Source organism: Hyperolius riggenbachi, chromosome 6 (genome assembly GCF_040937935.1).
Source record: "Hyperolius riggenbachi isolate aHypRig1 chromosome 6, aHypRig1.pri, whole genome shotgun sequence".
NCBI classification, from domain to species: Eukaryota; Metazoa; Chordata; class Amphibia; order Anura; family Hyperoliidae; genus Hyperolius; species Hyperolius riggenbachi.
In genome coordinates, this window is record NC_090651.1 from 325307992 (window position 1) to 325325869 (window position 17878).

Here is a 17878-nt window from a genome sequence, read left to right on the forward strand (position 1 = left end):
ATTGAAATACTATGCTATATCTTTTTTGATGCAGCCAGACTCTTCTGAATAGTATTTATGAAATAGTCAACCAGCAAATATGGGAGTGGAGTTTGTGTGTGCACATACCTTTGGTCAGGCGGTATATTTTTGTTCTATGAGTAAAATCAATAATAGACCATATTTGCATTATTAGACAGAGGTCACTTTACAAGTAACCACCTCATTCAATAAGAAATGAGAACTATATATATATACACGCTATATAAATACTAAATAATAATAATAATAACTAATTCAAAAGCGGGGTAATCCCAGCATAGTATTATTTGATTGACGCTTTTGTCATTTAATCATTTATTTATTTTTTCAGATGAGTTATAACTTGATTTTATATTATACAACTGACCTATTAGTGTTGCATTCTTAGATAAACAAACCACTTTGTCCTACAAGTTTGCTGTACTTAATACAGAAATTTGGGTGGTTGAGCTACCTGCTACCTGCTCGTAGCAGAAAGAACCAGTTTTTAGCAGAAAAAAAGGGCTCCTTTTCTTGTCTTGAAGAATCCAAGTGCTTCAGGGTTGATCTAGACAATGGCCGCAGGAAGTAGTTCTATAACAGATCAGACAAATATACCCTCATAGCATCGGTTAGCTGTCACTGATCCACACAAAGTAACAGACCTCGGTGGGGCAGGATGGTGTCTGAGTGGATCTCCGAACAACACTGCTCATCTTCTGGCCAACATGGTGAGTCTGTGAGCATCATATTCCTTTCAGTACCACAGAGAGCAAATATCTTAAGAATGCTTTTTTGCAAGTCATGTTACTTATTTACAGAAGGTGAACCTGTAGCATCATGTATCATCTGTAGAGCCTTGTCAAAGTGTAGAGCCTTGTCAAGCTGTGATATACTGTTTAATGTCAAATATATTTGTTGTCATAGGGTTCATGTGATCTAGAGGCATTCAGGGAGTTTCTGCTGATACTTCAAATCCACTTACCTTAATTTCTAATCTATCGGGTCATACAGGATAAAAATACTTATGGCTTGAAAATGTTATCATAGATAATGGTGATAAGTTCACTTGACCATTAATTTTCTATTCCATATTATATTTGCAAAAACATTCATAGAATATTCATGAAAATATTTGTCCATAAGAAATTACATTTTTGCACAGATGACATTATTCTTTAAAAAAAATTTGGGCATCAAAAATACATTTTCACAGAGATGAAAATATTTGTAAAAATATATGGGCATGTGAACACAATTTCGCCATCTACATTTAAGTCAATGGAAATGATTAATTTTCACACAAATGAGAATATTCTCATTCGGATTCCGCAGAATTGAAATTTCCACATTTCTGATCAAAAATAGGCATTTCCGATTGGAAATCAGAAATAAGCATTCTGCGGAAATCCGATTTACCAGTACTCCGTAATTTTAGTCCAATCAAAGAACTCGGAAGCATTGGACCAATCAGAGGATGCTGCAATTTTGGACCAATCAGAAGATTTTCTGTTTTTTAAACTTTTCAGATATCCAGATTTTTTATACATTTTTGCATTCTCTGGTGCATGAAATGGCAAATAAAATACTCCTCAGAAATCTGAAAAAATGGAAGTTGTAAAAATAGAAAATTGGAACTCAGAACAATAGAAATCGTTAAAAACAAGAATTGGGAAAACAGAAAATCAGAAAAACAAAACATCAGAATTTCCATGGAATTAAAATTTAGCATTTCCGTCAATCCCTAAAAATAAGCAACAAAAAAAAAAAAAAAAGACAGATCAAGGAAAAAAATGACATTTTTTTATATTTTATTTAGGAAAATTTTACATTAAGCGAAAATGTAAATTCCAATGCAAAAATGACTGGAGAAAATTTGAACTCACCCCTGATTACATATATATATAAATAAATTATATTATATACATTATTATATAAATCTATTTTATTAAATGTATCTATTATTTTATAAGTAGATATTATATAAATATTTTTCTTTCTTTCTTTATCCCCCCACCCATTTATTAGTTTTAATTTATTTATTTTTTCTTTTCTGCAGAGGTTTTTCTTAATTTATTAAGAATATAATTTTTATTGATTTATATTTCAATACTACAACAAAAATGTGAAAACAAATAGCTAAAGTTTATTAAAAAGTAAAATAAGTACAGAGCAACAAAATAAATCCAGTGAAGAGGAATTTAAAGATCAGTTTGTTACCCCAATATATAACCAAAACTTGTACATGCAAAATAGGCGCTGTCAAAATCTGGGCATTGGAAATCGACACCAGTAGAATATCGGTAAAATTAATCATATTCTACTATTGGGCAGGGGTAATAAATTAATGGTAAATTTTACTGATATTTTACTACCGCTAAAGCTAACCCTATTCTCCCACGAGCCCTCCCTCTACCAATGGTCAACCCTAACCAATCCCCCACCAATGTCTAAATCTTACCAATCCCCCTCCAATGCCTAACCCTAACCAACTCCCCCATGCCTAACCCTAACCAACCCCCCCATGCCTAACCCTAAACCGCCCCCCCCCCCCCCCCCTCTAACAGATCTGCTAATAAACGTGCCACATTTGGCATTCAACACGTTAAATGTAAGGCACTGTGTTAACCTGAATACCAATTACCAAATATCACCAAAGCGACGCAGGAGTATTGATCCAGCAGTGTCCGATTCCATCAAGTGTTCCCCAATCAATCTTCCTGCCTGAAGGTACAAACAACATCACGCAATGTTACACGACGGGTCCAAATGGGAAGTCAAGCGATCATGGTACTTTGAGTCGTCAGGGATCTTAAAGATCCAGTCATGGAGTTCATTATCGCTGCGTGTTGCTAAATTGTCATTTGCATAATTGCGCATCTGTATGGTCTGTACCCATGTTGTGAGATAGCAGAAACAATTGCTCATCGTTTAAAAAATCGCCGGTCGTCGGGAGTCTTAAGGGTTAGGTGTGTGTGTGTGTGTGTGTGTGTGTGTGTGGGGGGGGGGGGGGGGGGGGGTCTTTTCAAAGTTAAGTGTGGGGGTAAGGTCTTAAGGGTCAGGAGTGGGGTGGACTTAAGGGTTAGGTGTGGGGGGTCTTAAGGGTTAGGTGTGGAGGTCTTAAGTGTTAGGCATGGGGGGAGACTTAACGGTTAGGAGTGGGGGGGTGTTAAGGGCTAGGTGTGTGAGGGGTCTTAAGGGTTAGGAGTAAGGGAGTCTTAAGGGTAAGGGGTGTGGTCTAATGTTAAGGGTGGGGAAGTCTTAAGGGTAAGGCATGAGGTCTTAAGGGTTAGGTGTGTGGGGTCTTAAGGGTAAGGCCTGAGGGGGTTTTTAAGGTTGAAGTGTCAGGGTCAGGGGCGTAACAATAGACCCTGCAAGGGAGGCAGCCGCAGTGGGCCCAGTAGCTGCAGGGGGCCCCGTGGGAGAGAAGCTTCTATTCCCTTTCCTGAGAGACTGACAACTAAGGGCACGGAGAGAAAAACTTGTTCTAATGACCACATCTGCACAGCCACTGATAAGGAATCATACAAAGTTTTGTAGAAAAAGATTTGTAGACAGTCCCTATTCAGTGTGCAGCAGGCTCTTGTGTATAGTGCTCAGCCCCCAATCTCTCCACCCCCTCAGCAAGTGATGTGTACTGTAGTGATGTTGGAGAAATCTGCGGAGCCAGTTCTGCTCTATCAGAGATGGACAGAGTGAGTGTAATAAGCTGAGGCTGGGACCGCTTTTTCTGTATGCGTTTTCTACAGGCCTTGTGTATCTATATGTGTGAAAATATGCAAGTTTTATCACAGAAGCAAATGTAATTGATGGAGAAAACGCTCTCAGTGCTTCACTGCTGTCAGTTTTTATCTGCATGGGGAAAACACATTCAAGTGTGCACTAACCATGTGAAAAACATTGGTTCTCAGTTTCCCTGTACAGAAGGTGGGGGGAGGGGGCCCCATTCAAAGTTTTGCAGGGGCCCAGTGAATTCTAGATACGCCCCTGGTCAGGGTGGTGTTAAAGGACAACCGAGGTGACATGTGACATGATGAGATAGACATGTGTATGTACAGTGCCAAGCACACAAATAACTAGGCGGTGTTCCTTTTTTTCTTTCTCTGTCTGAAAGAGTTAAACATCAGGTATGCAAGAGAAAGTTTCTGCCCGGGTCAGGACCGGGTCAGACTGGGTCAGACTATAGCATAACCCTCACTGATAAGTAATAGCAGCCATAAAACACTTTCCTGTCAGTAAATAGTTCTGAGAGCAGGAAAGAAATAAAAAGGATCAATAATTCATAGATTTGAGCCCTAGTTTCCTTCAATGAAAGTGTCACTGAGCAGAGACAATGAAACAGTAAAAACTTAAAAACTAGATTTAAATATAAAATAAAACTGTGGGATATCTTAAAAAGTAATTTTTAGGAGAAAGAGTTTATAAACATCAGTTTATTTTCACCTCAGATGTCCTTTAAGGGTTAGTCATATTGGTGGTTAAAGTTAGTGTTAGGCGTTAAGAGGGAGGGTTCAGTGTGAGAAAAGATTAGGTTAGGACATAGTAAAATATCAGTAAAATGACTGATATTTTACTATAGTGGATAATAGAGTATTGGTAAAATTACAGATATTCTATGCTGATATTTTGCGCCCATTTCTACATGTGGTGCTTTAATAGGTACCCCTAAATTGGCCCTAGACTACAAAGGACACATGACAGGGATTACATTGCGAGTGATGTGAGTATATATTTTTTAAATAATAATATTAATATAAAACAGAAGAGATTTCCCAGGTATCAGAATAACAGCTTACAAACAGTTTCAACTTTATGCTTTCTGCATGGCTATACACAGCTTCCAAAATACTGGGGCTAAATTTGTCTAATTTATAAAGCAAATTGACACTTTCAGTTGGAGTCCAGCTTTAAAGTGAACCCGAGGAGAGATTGATATAGAGGCTGCCATGCAGCTAACCTTATTAGCTCTGACAATATTGTCAGAAACACCTGATCTGCTGCATGCCTGTTCAGGATCTGTGGCTAAAAGTATTAGAGGCAGAGGATCAGCAGGATAGCCAGGCAACTAGTATTGCTTAAAAGGAAATAAATATGGCAGTCTCCATATCAATCTCACCTTGGGTTCACTTTAAAGTGTGCCTGAGGGACTTGACGAGATAAATATATGTATGTACAGTGCCAGGCACACAAGTAACCAGTAATTCATGAGAGAACAGTTAGCTGGCATTACAAAAATATGCACTTATATAAAATGGAAAGGATGCTCTTCGATATTCTCCATTGGTGTCACAGATGAAAAATTAGGACCGACATAAACCAGCAAGAGAAGACAATAGACACCTGGCACATCTTTTGCGCCAGGAGACATTTATTGTGTAGACACAGCCTCGGAAGGAGCACCCACTGGTAGGAAACAGCCACTAGTTCCCTTTTTTATGTGTGTGTGCCTGAAAGAGTAAAACTTCAGGCATGCAAGTGGCAGTTTTTGTTTTGTCAGACTCTAGTGTCAGATTATACAAAAGAAGTATGTTCCTTAAAGAGAAACTCCGACCAAGAATTGAACTTTATCCCAATCAGTAGCTGATACCCACTTTTACATGAAAAATATAATGATTGTCACAAACAGACCATCAGGGGGCGCTGTATGACTGATTTTGTGCTGAAACCCCTCCCACAAGAGGCTCTGGTACCGTACGGTACTCTGGGCAAACTGCCACAATGTAACAATGACACACACAGGAAATGGCTGTTTATAGCTGTCTGTTAAAGCCAGAACAGCTACATAATCTGCCCACAGTAACAATGTCACCATGTAATACATGTCAGAATGTGAATCTGGGAGAGGAAAGATTTTACAATGAGCAAACTCTGACTAAATCATGTATACATAATTATTGTAAAAATTAAGCACCTTTTTATATTAAATTATTTTCACTGGAGTTCCTCTTTAAAGTAGCACCACTGATATATCATGAGGACACCTGAATTGACTCATGTTCCACCAATGTGCATGTATTCAGAAAAGTACATAATTTAATTAAGCATAGCCATTAAAAGAGAAGTAAAAAACTTTAAAAACAATTGCAAACCAGCACAGGGACCAGGAGGGTCCTTACCAAACTAAATAACGGGTAGCAAAATATTAGCAAGCTTGGAAACGGAACTTCCCCGCAAGAGCTCATAAAGTCTCAGATTATAGTGTAACCCTTCACTGATAAGGAATTACAGCCATAAAACTGTTTCCTGCAGAGAAGAGCTTCTGAGAGCAGGGAATAAATAAAAATGGCCAATAGTTCATATATTTTAGGTATGGGGCACTCAATAGACACCCATTGAGTAGAGATGGGCCGAACCTCCGATTTTCGGTTCGCGAACCCCAGTTCGGTTCACGGAAAAGTTTGTGAACCGCAATAGACTTCAATGGGGATGCGAACTTTGAAAAATAGAAAAAATTATGCTGGCCACAAAAGTGATGGAAAAGATGTTTCAAGGGGTCTAACACCTGGAGGGGGGCATGGCGGAGTGGGATACATGCCCAAAGTCTCGGGGAAAAATCTGGATGTGACACAAAGCAGCGTTTTAAGGGCCGAAATCACATTGAATGCTAAATTGCAGGCCTAAAGTGCTTTCAAACATCTTGCATGTGTATACATCAATCAGGGAGTGTAATTAGAGTACTGCTTCACACTGACTCACCAAACTCACTGTGTAACGCACCACAAACAGCTGTTTGCGTAGTGACGGCCGTGCTGGACTGGTGCGCACCGTGGCGAGAGTGTAGGCCGTGGCATTTTTCAAGCCCATATGGTCGCCGGGCTGTGGTAGCTCAATGATAGAACAACAGTGACTGTCCAGCTGATCAAATTTGGTCTGACCACAATGATGCAATGACCTTATTATCTTTTGCGTGCCACCCCCACCCGAGACACTCAAATAGCCGGCGGTCATTGCTTCATTGTGATACGCAAGCCCCTTCACCGCGGCAAGTTATTGATCACGAAGGGGGATGGGCACATGTACATGCTTTTGTTTTTTTGTTGCAGCCGCCCGCAGTGCATACAGAAAAATTAGGCAGGCATGTACACGTACCAGAAAAATTAGTGTAGCGGCCGCTGCTAGCAGCGGCCTTAAAAATTCAGGAATCCGCCTAGAGTCCTGGACCCTGTTGGTGGTGGCGGAGAAGGCAAGTGACCTGCAGGCAGAGATGCTGTGTGTGGGGACTGACTTAGTCTTCGGTCGTGCAGTAGCCCTCTGTGATCCATTCCTCATTCATTTTGATAAAGGTCAGGTACTGAACACTGTCGTGACTTAGGCGACTTCTCTTCTCAGTGACAATGCCTCCAATGGCAAAAGAGAAGTTGTATGGCAAATTGGGACAGCTCTGGCCACAGGTCAAGCCTGCGCAACCAGTAGTCCAAGGGTTCATCGTCGCTTTTCGCAGTGTCTACATCCACACTCAAGGCCAGGTAGTCGGCTACCTGCCGGTCCAGGCGTTGGTGGAGGGTGGATCCGGAAGGACTATGGCGAGGAGTTGGACTAAAGAATGTCCGCATGTCCAACATCACCTTGAGATCGCTGGTGCGTCCTGTCCTTGCCTGCGTGGACTTGGGAGGAGGAGGGTTACTGCCAGTAGTACCTTGATTGCGTTGTGCAGCCACATCACCCTTAAACGCATTGTAAAGCATCATCGACAGCTTGTTCTGCAAGTGCTGCATCCTTTCCGCCTTCTGTTGAGTTGGTAACAGGTCCGCCACTTTGTGCCTGTACCGAGGGTCTAGTAGCGTGGCCACCCAGTACAGGTCATTCGCCTTGAGTTTTTTGATACGGGGGTCCCTCAACAGGCTGGACAACATGAAAGAGGCCATCTGCACAAAGCTGGATGCAGACGTACTCTCCATCTCCTCTTGCTCTTCCTCAGTGATGGGATGCAACTCCTCTTCCTCCCCCCAGCCACGAACAATACCACGGGAACGTGGAGCAGCAGAAGCCCCCTGTGACGGCTGCCGCGGCTGTTCTTCTTCCGCCGCCTCTTCCTCCACAGAAACACCTTCCTCATCACCATCATCAGATGCTCTCCTTCCCCACATGACTCCTCTTCTTCCTCCTCCTCCTCCCCCTCTGTGCTGCCCCCTCTGTTGTGGAAACATCGGGTTCGGATGTAAATCGCTCCCATGACTCCTGCTGCCGTACCTGTTCTCATTCACGCTCCTCCACAGCTGTATCCACCACTCTACACACGGCACGCTCCAGGAAGTAGGCGTAGGGGATCAAGTCGCTGATGGTGCCCTCAGCGCAACTCACCAGTTTGGTCACCTCCTCAAAGGGCTCCATGACCCTGCATGCATTTCGCATCAGTGTCCAGTTGTTGGGCCACAATATCCCCATCCTCCCAGATTGTGTCCTTGTACGGTAATGATACAGGTACTGGGTGACGGCTTTCTCCTGGTATAGCAGGTGAGAGAACATCAGCAGGGTGGAATTGCAGCGAGTCGGGCTATCGCAAATCAGGCGTCTCACCGGCAAGTTGTTTCTACCCTGAATGTACGCAAAGCATGCCATGGCCTTGTAAGAGTGCCTGAAATGCCCACACAACTTCCTGGTCTGCTTCAGGACGTCCTCTAAGCCTGGGTACTTGGTCACAAATCTTTGCACGACCATATTCAGCACATGTGCCATGCAGGGTACGTGTGTCAGCTTTCCCAAATTCAATGTGTATATGAGATTGCTGCCGTTGTCACACACCACATTGCCGATCTCAAGCTTGTGCGGGGTCAGCCATGGCTCCACCTGTTTGTTAAGAGCAGCCAGGAGAGCTGCTCCAGTGTGACTCTCCACTTTCAGGCAAGACATGTCTAACACTGCGTGACACCATCGTACCTGGCATGCAGCATAGGCCCTGGGGTGCGGGGGCTGTGTAGCTGGAGAGGAGATCACGGCACCAGCCAAGGAGGAAGAGGAGGATGACGACAGCAAAGAGGTGGTAGCAGGCGGAGAGGAGGTGGCTGGAGGCCTGCCTGCAAGCCGTGGAGGTGTGACAAGTCGGTCCGCTGCGCAGCCACGTACTCCCTGCTTGCTGCCATCAGTCACCAGGTTGACCCAATGGGCTGTGCCCGTGCATGGCAGACCAGGCATCCGTGGTCAGATGGACCCTTGACCCAACGCACTTCGCAATAGATGACACCACTTGCCTCTCAACTGCATGGTGCAGTTTGGGTATGGCCTTTCGTGAAAAATAAGTGCGGCGTGGTATCTTCCACTGTGGTGTCCCAATCAGGGTTGCCAACCGTCCGTGAAAGTACGGGCAGTCCGTACTACAGACAGGAAATTTCCCCTGTCCGTAGTTGTCCGTACTTCAGGACCAGCGTCCGTCTAAAATGTCAAGAGCCGCGATCACCGCGGCTACACAGGCAACCTGGTCCTGAATGGCAAGTCTGTAAGAAGCCTCAGGCTTCTATTTCCGCCTTCCCTGCCGCCCTCCAATCAGTAGCCCTGATTCTCACGCTGGTGCCTCTCTCCAGCCAATGAGAGACAGGCAGCCAGCAAGCCCGCCCCTTACAACCCCGTCCAGGAAACAGCTCAGCAGCAGCTGTAGTGGGGAGAGAAAAAGATCAGCGTGCTCTGTTCAGCTTCAAATTCACCCGTCTTCTAAGCGCCTCTCCCCCAGAGCAGCTGTGCATCCAAATCTCAGCACAGGAGTCACGTGTGTCAGCAGCGGTGACTGTGACAGGCAGAAGCTGATAACACCCTACTATCAGCTTAGAGATCATTCTGTACCTCATAACGGTAACCAGGCATCAGTTCCTTGGGAGACTCCTAGCCAGACTAACTTGTTACTTAATTACTTTCAGGTAATTTATAGCTTTATGAATCGTATTAGCTCTGTTCAAAGTTGTAGTTCAGACCCTGATACATCTAGTGTCTGCAGCAAAAAAAAAAAAAAAAAGGCAAATTGAATTTCACCACTCTAATTGCAGTGCTTTATAAAATTCCAGGGGAATGGGAGCAAGTTATCTCTGGTTGTAAATTCCCATACAATTGCTAACACTAGATATGATAGTAAGTGTGCATCTTGGAGTTCCAGGATTTTTTTTTTACTAGCCTTAAAGTGTAACTGTCGGGCATACAATTAAAAATTGATTCTTACTTTTTATCTAGTAAACAAGTAATAAATACTAACAGCAGCCAGACAGAGCCAGGTACTATGTGGTGAGGCCAGTGTGTGCGACAATTTATGAGTTGCGTATCTCATCTCTGATCATTCTGGTAAACTCCACCTTTTCATACCTCATTGTTCATACACTGGATTCCTCTGTCCATGTTAATAGTCTTTATTCACAGTGAGCTACACGCTGTCCACCCTTTTGCGGTGGCTTTATTTTGATTCACGTTTTACTCTCTGTATTTTTTCCTGTACCTCAGCATTCTCCACTTTGTCAGCACCTCTCCTCATTTGATTCATATCTACTGTACCTCAGGCACTTAGCACTTTTATTGATGTTTGCACATTACTTGGTTAATTGCACACTTTGGTATCTACACTGTCTGGTTTACCTGCACATTTGTGTAATATATACCTTGCTCCTTCTACATGGGTTTGAGCTACGGTTTATGATATGCCCAGTATTGCTTGGCAATTGCTTTAATTTGCACTGTCATTTGTATACTTTAACAAGCATCATGGATTATTACTACATATGATTATTGTGCGCTGTACTCCTATTTTAAATCTCATCCATATTATTATGTATTTACATAGCACTGACATCTTCTGCAGCACTTTACAGAGTACATAGTCATGTCACTGACTGTCCTCAGAGGAGCTCACAGTCTAATCCTACCATAGTCATAGTGTAATGTCCTACCATATTATTATTATGTATTTATACAGCACTGACACCTACTGCAGAACATTACAGAGTACATAGTCATGTCACTGACTGTCCTCTGAGCTCACAGTCTAATCCTACCATAGTCATAGTGTAATGTCCTACCATATTATTATTATGTATTTATATAGCACTGATATCTTCTGCAGCACATTACAGAGTACATAGTCATGTCACTGACTGTCCTCAGAGGAGCTCACAATCTTATCCTACCATAGTCATAGTCTAATGTCCTACCATATTATTATTATGTATTTATATAGCACTGACATCATGCTTCTTTTATGGGGAAACAATTCTTCCCAGTTCACGTGGGCTGCTTCACTTGAGCCTTATAGGGGAACTGAAGAGAGAGGTATATGGAGGTTGCCATGTTTATTTCCTTCTAAGCAATACCAGTTGCCTGGCAGCCCTGCTGATCCTCTGCCTCTAATACTATTAGCCATAGCCCCTGAACAAGCATGCATCAGATCAGGTGTTTCAGACTTTAAAGTCAGATCTGACAAGACTAGCTGCATGCTTGTTTCTGGTGTTATTCAGATACTACTGCAAAGAAATAGACCAACAGGGCTGCCAGGCAACTGGTATTGATTAACCACCTTAGCGGTATGGACGAGCTCAGCTCGTCCATTACCGCCAGAGGGTGCCGCTCAGGCCCTGCTAACCCGATTTTGATCAAATAAAGAGCAGCACACGCAGCCGGCACTTTGCCAGCCGTGTGTGCTGCCCTGTAAGGGCTGGATCGGAGGCGGCTGACGTCAGGACGTCGGCTGACGTCCATGACGTCACTCCGCTCATCGCCATGGCGACAGGAGAAGCCAAACACGGAAGGCTGCTCATTGCGGCCTTCCGTGTTACTGTTGGCCGCCGGAGGCGATCAGAAGAATGCCTCCGGAGCGCCATCTAGTGGGCTTTCATGCAGCCAACTTTCAGTTGGCTGCATGAAATAGTTTTTTTTTTATTTAAAAAAAACCCTCATGCAGCTGCCCTGGCGATCTTAATAGAACGCCAGGGTGGTTAAAAGGAAATAAATATGGCAGCCTTCGTATACCTCTTACTTCAGTTCCCCTTAAAGCAGTAATGACCTGTTCAGCTATATTTCTTTCCTCCTGAAATTCACAAGAAGCTGTAAAAAGCCCGCTAGTGACCCCGCCCCTGACTCCGCCCCCTGTCTGTCCAAAACTTGGGGTGTCCAGATTTTTTTACCATTTTGTCCAGGAAAAATGTGAAATTGGGTTGGCAACCCTGGTCCCAATGGCCACAAACTTAAGGAAAGCCTCTGACTCCACCAGCTTGTATGGTAATAGCTGGAGAGCTAATAGTTCCGCCACGCCAGCTGTCAGACGCCGGGCAAGAGGGTGACTGGCAGACATTTGCTTCTTACGCTCAAATACTTCCTTTACGAACAGCTGGGTACTGCTGTGGGCAGAGGAGAAGGAACCACTCAAGGGAAGAGGCGGTGTGGAGGAGGGTGGCTGTGAAGGTGCAAGGGAGAAAGTGGATGAAGACGATGCACCTGAAGGAGGAAGAGGGGAAGGAGGGTGACTTGTCTTTTGGGTGCTGCTTTTCCTCAGGTGTTCTTGCCATAGCTGTTTGTGCCTTCTCTCCAGGTGCCTTCGTAAGGCACTTGTCCATACGTGAGAGTTGGCCTTTCCACAGCTCAATTTTTGTTGGCAGAGAGAACATATGGCTTTGCTCCGATCAGAGACACACATGTTAAAAAATGTCCAAACCGCTGAGCCCCACTGGGGTGAGGGCGCTACGGTGGCATCAGCAGCTGACGTTGAAGGGCATGTTGGCTGGCTGTCCATAGCTGGCGATAAATGGCGCCGGACACTGCCCCCAGCTGTTTCTGAGGACGAGCTCCCTCTGCTTCTATCATGGAGTCATCTCCTCCTACTCTTCTCTGACTCCCCCTCTGAACTGTCCTCCTGGTCATCTCCTCTACTGGGAACATACGTGGCATCCGTATAATCGTCATCATAATCCTCCTGCCCAGCTTCGCTTTCGTCAGACACCTCCTCAACTGCACCAACTGCAGGTGGTTCATCATCCCCTTCCTCACATGTTACGTTCATACTATCGCCACCTAACTCAGACGTATGAGGTGGTGTAAATGCGCCTTCTTCTTGTTGTTGCAGTAGTGGCTGGGAATCAGTGATTTCACCACCACCACCAAATAACTCCTGCGAAGTGTCAAATGCAGCGGATGTGGTGCTTTTTGTAGTGCTGGTGGCTGTGGGAGATGGTCTTCTGTGTTAAATACTCAACCACGTCCTCACAATTTTGGGAAGTGATGACACGTGCCTTCTTCTGAGCACTGTATTTTGGGACAGGTCCGCATGAAATCACAGCAACACCACCTCGCACAAACCTGCCGGTGCCTGGTGGCCTTCCTCTGGGTCTGCCTCTTCCTCTTCCTCTACCTGGTTTGTCCATTTTGTCCATCTCAGGGGATGCTAGGTATATGCAGTGAGCTGGGTTCACTCAACACAACAGGTAGTTATATGCAGTGAGGTGGGTTCACTGAACAGTAAAGGTAGTGAGATGCAGTGAGGTGAGTTCACTGAACAGTAAAGGTACTTGGATGCAGTGAAGTGAGTTCACTCAACACAACAGGTAGTTAGATGCAGTGAGGAGGGTTCACTCAACACAACAGGTAGTTAGATGCAGTGAGGTGGGTTCACTGAACAGTAAAGGTACTTAGATGCAGTGAGGTGGGTTCACGCAACACAACAGGTAGTTAGATGCAGTGAGGTGGGTTCACTGAACATTAAAGGTACTTAGATGCAGTGAGGTGGGTTCACGCAACACAACAGGTAGTTAGATGCAGTGAGCTGGGTTCACTGAACAGTAAAGGTACTTAGATGCAGTGAGGTGGGTTCACTCAACACAACAGGTAGTTAAATGCAGTGAGGTGGGTTCACTGAACAGTAAAGGTAGTTAGATGCAGTGAGGTGGGTTCACGCAACACAACAGGTAGTTAGATGCAGTGAGCTGGGTTCACTCAACACAAAGCTGGGTATATGCAGTGATGAGGTGGGTTAAGTACAATACAATACAATAACATTTGTAAAGCGCTTTTCTCCCATAGGACTCAAAGCGCATACAAGTAAGCACAACAGGTACTGCAGTATATGCAGTACTGGGTAGTACAATGTGCAGCTCCCTGTCACACACACAGGTAGTCACTGAATGTGCTTGGCTGCAGGCAGTGGCACACACACTATGAATTAGCAAGGCTGTGCATGCAACAAAAGTTTGACACATAGAAAAAAAAAAGTACAGGATGAGCTCTGAAAAGAGCTATTGAGGGGTGCTATAAAAGCAATAATAATCAGCCAGGAGCAAGCTAAGCAGCCAAGAACCTAACTAATCTGTCCCTAGGAGAACAAGTCTGCAGCAGCTCGCCCTAGTCTGTCTAATAGCAGGCAGACGAGTGAGTGTAATGGCCAGCGAGCCTGCCTTATATAAGGGGGGGGGGGGGGCTCCAGGGTTTAGTGTAGCCTGAATGGCTGCAATGTGCCTGCTGACTGTGATGCAGAGGGTCAAAGTTGACCCTCATAGTGCATTATGGGGCGAATCGAACTTCCGCAAAAGTTTGCTTGGTCCAGGCGAACGCGAACCACCAAAGTTTGCCTGGAACCGTTCGCCGGCGAACCGTTCGGCCCATCTCTACCACTGAGCAGAAACAATAAATTATTAAATCTACTTTTTAAGCATAAAATAAAATAATGGGATATCTAAGAAAAAAAAGACATTTTTAGGAGTAGAAGGATAGATACAATTGATTATCTAATCAGTTTATTTTCCCCTTGGTTTCATTTTAAAGGGACCATAAAGCGAGAGGAATATAGAGGTTGTAATATTTATTTCCTTTTAACCTCATGTTTCAGACCCTAAAATCAGCACTTACTCACCTTCCTGGGCTCCAACACTGCAATTTTCCCTCTGTCCTCCGGGAGGCGCTGTAACCCGGCAGTGAGATCGCCACCAGAGTGATTCAGAGCTTCGGAAGACAGGAAGGAGATTGGCTACCAACGTCTGAATCTCCTGGGGGGTGAGTAAAAATGCCTGCTGCGCGCTACACACTGCATTGAGCTCCCGGCGGCTAGTACTGCCAGGGAGTTTAAACAATGTATTTTGCCTGGCTGTGCTGCTGATCATCTGCCATAGACCCTAAACAAGCATGCAGATCAGAAACTTTGACTGAAGTCTGACTGGATTAGGTGCATGCTTGTTTCAGGTGTGGGATTCAGCCAAAGCGAACAGAAGGATAGCCAGGCAACTGGTGTTGCTTGGCTATTACTTGCTATTGCTGGTATTGCTTGGTTATCAAATCATTTGCATGATCTTGTTTTGTTGTGAGTTTCCTGTATGTCCTACCTTGTATGTTAACCCAGTTTTCTATTGTGCAGCGCTGCGTAATATGTTGGCGCTTTATAAATACAATAAATAATAATAATAATAATTGCTTGAAAGGAAATAAATAGGGAATAAACCCTTTAACATCATGCAGTTGAAATGTCATCTACACTTTTTGTGTAGATCTGGATTTTGCTTGATTTCTTGCAAAGAAGTGTGTTGTGCATCACAAAGCAATGGAAAGAATCCAGTCTGTCTTGAGTGGAAACACTTACAATGTGTGGCAAGCAGTTCTTCAAGAAAATTGTTGGTGGACGAGAAAACTGCTCACAGCAGATAGATCCAGTTCTCTTCAGAAAGATCTGTCACTTGCCTGAATGTCACTCACAGCTTTAAAACCTGAATATAATGGTTAGTGACTAAAGTTGGGCCGAACCTCCGATTTTAGGTTCGCGAACCGGGATCGCGAACTTCCGCGGAAGGTTCGGTTCGCGTTAAAGTTCGCGAACCGCAATAGACTTCAATGGGAATGCGAACTTTGAAAAAAAAAAATAATTATGCTGGCCACAAAAGTGATGGAAAAGATGTTTCAAGGGGTCTAACACCTGGAGGGGGGCATGGCGGAGTGGGATACACGCCAAAAGTCCCCAGAACAAATCTGGATTTGACGCAAAGCAGCGTTTTAAGGGCAGAAATCACATTGAATGCTAAATGACAGGCCTAAAGTGCTTTAAAACATCTTGCATGTGTATACATCAATCAGGTAGTGTAATTAAGGTACTGCTTCACACTGACACAACAAACTCACCGTGTAACGCACCGCAAACAGCTGTTTGTGTAGTGACGGCCGTGCTAGACTGGTGCGCACCATGGTGAGAGTGCATGTTTTGGTGGCTTTACAGCCCATATGGTCGCCTGGCTGATGTAGCTGAATGACAGAACAGTGACTGTCCAGCTGATCAAATTTGGTCTGACCACAATGAAGCAACGACCTTATTATCTTTTGTGTGCCCCCCGAGACACTCATCTATGCGCCGGTCATTGCTTCATTGTGATACGCAAGCCCCTTCACCACGGCAAGGTAATGATCACGAAGGGGAATGGGCGCATGTACATGCCTTTTCTTTTGTTGTTGCAGCTGCCCGCAGTGCAGCCAGAAAAATTAGGCAGTCATGTACACGCACGCACCAGAAAAATTATTACAGCGGCCGCTGCTAGCAGCGGCCTAAAAAATTCAGCAATCCGCCTGGAGTCCCGGACCCTGTTGGTGGTGGTGGAGAAGGTAGTCAAGCGGCCTGCAGGCAGACATACTGTGTGGAGGGACTGGGAGTGACTTAGTCTTCTTGGGGCAGCCCAGGCAGCCAGTCACACGGCGTGCAGGCAGAGATGCTGTGTGTGCGGGGACTGACTTAGTCTTGGGGCGGGCAGCAGCCCTCCGGGATCCATGCCTCATTCATTTTGATAAAGGTGAGGTACTTAACCTGCCTGGCGTTCTATTAAGATCGCCAGGCAGGCTGCGGGAGGGTTTTTTTTTAATAAAAAAAAAACTATTTCATGCAGCCAACTGAAAGTTGGCTGCATGAAAGCCCACTAGAGGGCGCTCCGGAGGCGTTCTTCCGATCGCCTTCGGCGCCGAGAATAAACAAGGAAGGCCGCAATGAGCGGCCTTCCTTGTTTTGCTTACATCGTCGCCATAGCGACGAGCGGAGTGACGTCATCGACGTCAGCCGACGTCCTGACGTCAGCCGCCTCCGATCCAGCCCTTAGCGCTGGCCGGAACTTTTTGTTCCGGCTACGCTGGGCTCAGGCGGCTGGGGGGACCCTCTTTCGCCGCTGCTCGCGGCGGATCGCCGCAGAGCGGCGGCGATCAGGCAGCACACGCGGCTGGCAAAGTGCCGGCTGCGTGTGCTGCTTTTTATTTCAGCCAAATCGGCCCAGCAGGGCCTGAGCGGCAGGCTCCGGCGGTACTGGACGAGCTGAGCTCGTCCAGACCGCCCAGCAGGTTAACACTTTTGTGACTTAAGCGACTTCTCTTCTCTGTGACAATGCCTCCAGCTGCGCTGAAGGTCCTTTCTGACAGGACGCTTGCGGTAGGGCAGGAGAGAAGTTGGATGGCAAATTGGGACAGCTCTGGCCACAGGTCAAGCCTGCGCACCCAGTAGTTCAAGGGTTCCTCATCGCTGTTCACAGCAGTGTCTACATCCACACTTAAGGCCAGGTAGTCGGCTACCTGCCGTTCCAGGCGTTGGTGGAGGGTGGATCCGGAAGGGCTACGACGAGGCGTTGGACTAAAGAACGTCCGCATGTCCGACATCACCATGAGATCGCTGGAGCGTCCTGTCTTTGACTGCGTGGACACGGGAGGAGGATTAGTGGCAGTGGTACCTTGCTGGCGTTGTGCTGTCACATCACCCTTAAAGGCATTGTAAAGCATAGTTGACAGCTGGTTCTGCATGTGCTGCATCCTTTCCACCTTCCGGTGAGTTGGTAACAGGTCCGCCACTTTGTGCCTGTACCGAGGGTCTAGTAGTGTGGCCACCCAGTACAGCTCATTCCCCTTGAGGTTTTTTATACGGGGGTCCCTCAACAGGCAGGACAGCATAAAAGACGACATCTGCACAAAGTCG

The 17878-nt window shown here is 45.3% G+C and overlaps 1 long non-coding RNA gene across 1 annotated transcript in view; it reads left to right on the plus strand.

Moving 5' to 3' along the window:
• Window positions 1-9574: 9574 nt before the first annotated feature.
• LOC137522890 (uncharacterized) overlaps window positions 9575-17878 on the plus strand; it is a 120145-nt gene continuing 111841 nt past the window's right edge. Inside the window, exons 1-2 of the long non-coding RNA XR_011022479.1 lie at window positions 9575-9848; window positions 14783-14946. This is a non-coding gene — a long non-coding RNA (uncharacterized lncRNA). The remainder of the gene's footprint in view (window positions 9849-14782; window positions 14947-17878) is intronic.